This window comes from Brassica oleracea, unplaced genomic scaffold (genome assembly GCF_000695525.1).
Source record: "Brassica oleracea var. oleracea cultivar TO1000 unplaced genomic scaffold, BOL UnpScaffold00816, whole genome shotgun sequence".
Classification (NCBI taxonomy): Eukaryota; Viridiplantae; Streptophyta; class Magnoliopsida; order Brassicales; family Brassicaceae; genus Brassica; species Brassica oleracea.
The window spans coordinates 16452-21054 of record NW_013617464.1 but is presented as its reverse complement, the minus strand read 5'-3'; the positions used below and the strand labels follow the sequence as shown (position 1 = coordinate 21054).

Genomic DNA, 4603 nt, shown 5'->3' with positions numbered 1-4603 from the left:
TACTTTATTGCATTTTAGGTAGTAATCTAGTTTCAAATCATCTCAAAAACTGGTAGCACTTAGATTAAGCATGGTCTTGCATTCCCTTTGCATCATAATCACTTAGGACTGGTTTGACATCTTATATATTACAACATTTGATTAGGGGCCTTGAAACCCCTATTATTAGTAACAGATGCCCTGCTTCGAATAGAGACCTCCTGTTGAGCAGCAAGCTGGGCCTTTTTCTCATGCTTCGCTTCCAAGCAATCTCGAATCTCATGATCTAAGCGACCACATTTGAGGCAATCGCATTCAAGCTTCTCGTATTGGAGAGTAGCAGAGACTTCTCCAGCGCCAGAAAATTCCACAATGGTGGTTTTGATAAGTGGGAGTCTCCCATTGACATGAACTCTCATGCGGATAGCTTGTGGTGTGATATCTGCCACTTCAAAGGTGCATATATCATCATCTATTGACCTTGCAACTTCTTCTGACCATAGATGTATTGGGACCCCTAGGATTTTAATCCAAAAAGGTATCATGGATGGAAAGTCAGGCGAGATTGTGGGCTCCCATTGTTGTAAAATAACCATCCACCGAGCATAATGATAGGGGCGCTTCTCCAGCACTGTTTGCAGGTCTGATTCGAGCTCAAATTGGAATTGGAACAATCCCATTCCCAGGTCAGAGCCAACAGGTGGAATATCACACTTCCAGTGATCTGTAAAGAAGGGAATCAAGGACCAGACTTTTTGCATCGATGGGTTAGTAACTCTCCCAATAATGGTTAGAGAGTGGTTTCGGAGAGCAAAGGGGTTGTCCGGTTCGGAGACCCGAACTCGTCCAACTCGAGGAGCAGGGCGGTGGTCTAGAGCCACAGCTTTACCTTTCTCAGCAGAAGAGATTCTGCGATGCATCTTCTTGTTATCAGGGGTTCCTTCTGTTTGCTAGGATTGAGTTGAGTCGATGCTAGCAGAAAACGAGATCGTAGAAGTAGAGCTCTATTAGAGTAGAAACAAATCTCTCTGAGATTATGGTGAAGTAATTTGCAGCTCCCGTAATCACAGGATAAGTTGATGGAGCTTTGAGAATTATGAAGGACCAGTGGTCACTTCAGAGTAATCGAGATTTCCAGGTCGAGAGTGCAAAGAGTCCATTTGGGATCCGTCGTAGGTGCTCCGGAGTGATCTCCGGTGAGGAGAGGCGGCTGGAACGGTCCCTCCGACCCGGGTCGGGGGAAGAACCCGGGGATAAGGGAGCAGAACACACAAAGACCCGCTGGATAATTCTAAAAGTGGAGAATAATTTGAAAAAGAGGGTCTTCTACAGCTTACCTAAATGCGTAGACTCCCACTATTAGTTTAGCGTTTTATCAAGGCTTCGAGTTACGGGGTCTATTGTTTTATTTGTTTATTTCCTTTCTTAAAATAATTAATTTAAAAATAAATTCGATATTGAATCAACTATTGTTGTTTTATGCAGTTATAATATAATGTTCATCCTTTTTATAAAAAGAAATTTAACCAGTCGTCTGTCTATAGTGTCGTACTCACTGCTATTATTTTGTCCCGCTTGAAGTCTTTATCTCGTCTAATATTCTTTTTATTCTTCTTCAGTTCTCCATTTATTTTCAATGTATCTTGTTTTACACACCACGTACTCCTGCAACCGTTTAAACGAGAGCTTATCGTAAGAATATAATTTGTCTAGTACTTTTGTGGGTTTTTGGATTTGGAACTCATGTATTATCGCACATTTCATACTACTTGCGGTTGGTTATATACGAATCAATAGCTTTGTTTATCCCTTAACTTTTAAATTCACTAGGGGCATAGCCTACGTTTTTTGTGTACAGGATTTTGTAGTTTTTTTTTAACTTTTTTTTTTTCCGTGTCGGTGTTGAAAGGAACATTGGAAGACATGGGAAAACGGCCAATTTCTACCTCAACACTACTATGCGGTCCCGATCCGGACATGAACTGATCACATGTGCTAAAAAATACACTAACTCAAAAATTATTTGAATTTCATACATCAACTTATAAAAATCGGTTTCTGCATACATTGACTAACGCTGACCGGAACTCCGTCACTTGACCGTTTATTAGTGGTGACATGGCAATGACGTGTTATATGAATCAACTTAAAATACAAAGCGACGTCGTTTCGTTAAGTATGTAAAAATTTAAAATGGAAGAAAAACCTGTTTTTGACTATAGTCAAACCGTGGTAGGGGAGGGGGTAGATTTATTCTAAGTGCCACTGTGCTATATCATCTTTTGGTAAGTAAAATTCGCTACAATAATATAACTCCTAAAAGTGTATTAAATACATGAGTTTGTTCATTTTATTTCTTGACAAAAGCTTTGCTAACTGTTTTTTCAGAAAGGTGATCAGTATAAAATAGTTTCTTCATTGTTATTCAGTGTGAAATCTAGGAGTATTTTAAATAAACTCAAAGAAATGAAGTGTTTTCTTTTGAAACTGAGTAAACGGCTTGCAAATCAAGATTTAACATTGCTTATGGCTTGCAAATCAAAATTGATAATTGGTTGAGATACACGCGGGCACTGGTATCATATTGTTTTTATATATTGGCCTTAGAAACCTACTAAGTCATGCTTTTATACAGGTCGGTGTTCTTCCAATGGATGAATCAAAAGTCACCATGAAGGGTCATCTAGGCTCTCTCTTCACCCTCGTCGTCTTCATCGGATTAGCTTAGAACCTATCCGACCCATCAAACAGCCTCGACCCGTATGGCGAAGAATCTCGTCGTCCTCCATGTCTGCTCCTTCGCTACATTGAGAATATGACCAGGAAGACGAAGGAGAAACTCATGTATTTAATAAACCTTTAGGAGATATATTATTATAGTGGAGTTAATTTACCAAAAGATGATATAGTACAGTGGCGCCTTTAATAAATCTATCTCCTTTCCCACCACGGTTTGACTTTGGTCAAAAATAGATTTTTTTTTTTTAATTTTTATATTAAGGAAAGCTGATTCATATGACACGTAATTGCCATGTCACCACTGATTAAAGGTCAAATGATGGATTTCAGGACAATGTTAGTCAATGTATGCAAAAAACGATTTTTATAAGTTGATGTATGAAATTCAAATAATTTTGAGTTAGTGTATGTTTTAGCACAGAGGATCAATACATGTCCGGATCGGGACCGAAGAGTAGTGTTAAGGTAGGAATTGACCGTTTTCCTTTGGAAGACACACAGTGTGATTAGGTTGATATAAGAATGACCCGTGAATTCATACGTGTTGATATTTTTATATCTTATATTTGTAATGATTTGATCAACCATTAGCGTTATTAGAACATGAGGTTTATGAAATTGGTTAATGTTTACTTGGGTTTGTTAGTACATAAATCAAAAAAGTGCTAGGAAAAAGATATAAAATTGGGTTTTAAAAAATTAACAATTTATAAAAACAATAAATTAAATTATTTTTTGTTTTACCTAAAATTAATTTCAAAAAATATAGAATTGTAATAAACTGTTTAAAAAAAAAATAACTCTAGAAATTTATAAAATTATATAGTTATAAAATTATTTATTTTTAGAGTTTTAGCGGACTCTGTTAAAAATGATTTGTGGTGGACAAAAAAAAACTGAAATAGATCAACCAAAAATTAAAATTTGGTATAATTTATGGTCCAATATAATGATTAAGTAAAAACTAGGTTTAAAAATGTTTTGCTTCTAAAGAACTTGCCCTAGTGTCAAATAAAATCATTTACTCACCCTTGGACCAAATGGTTTCTCATTATTTGCATATGTATAGATTTAAGATTTCGCAGTATTTTTGACATTTAGACCCAAAAAAAAGATTTCTCGGTATTGCACATGATATATACAATATGTTACATATTGTCACAATGCAGGACGAACCAGCCTTAATCTTGGTCCAGCTCTAAATGAATTCTCCAATGGTTTAGTTGTATAGTGAAGGGAATAACTGTTTTAGTAAAGAAAAAAATGAAGTGTTCAAACAAATTTCAGAGCCAAAATCATTCAACGACACTGCAGAGAGAAGAGAAGTCACAATCTCAAGTCCAAGTCTCTATCAGATTAAATCTGATAACGAATAAATATTTGACTCAAGACCTCATTTTCACACACACAGAACAACACAAAGTATTTAGGGAAATCTGCTTTTTAGAGCAAAAAAAATGGTAATTATGTCCCTTTAGACTAATTTATACTACTTTATCTCCTATTAGACTATTTTTTTCCAAAATGGCAGTAATGCCCTTAAAATTGTAATTTTTTTAAAAAGATATATATTGAGTTCGACAAGGGGGATCGATCGATCCCACTTTACAAGTTATAATGGATCGATCGATCCCGATCATTATTCAGAACAAAAAAAAACGCGAAATATATACTGATCGACCTGGTCCATTTCACTCGATCGGCGAAGGTCGATTTACACAGATCGACCGATCTGTAAGAATAGATCGATCGATCCTGTGCCGAGGAAAGAATCCCAAATCGATTTTTTTTGGTTTTGTATGATTATATCCGGATTGATTCCCACTTGATTTGAACCGACCAAGCATGATTTCAACTCTTTAAACTCGATTTCTCTGGGATGAAA

General features: G+C 36.2%; 1 pseudogene; it reads left to right on the top strand.

The window, feature by feature from the left end:
* The first annotated feature begins 1075 nt into the window (after positions 1-1075).
* The window catches only part of LOC106320116, a 9123-nt pseudogene continuing 5595 nt past the window's right edge, over positions 1076-4603 (top strand).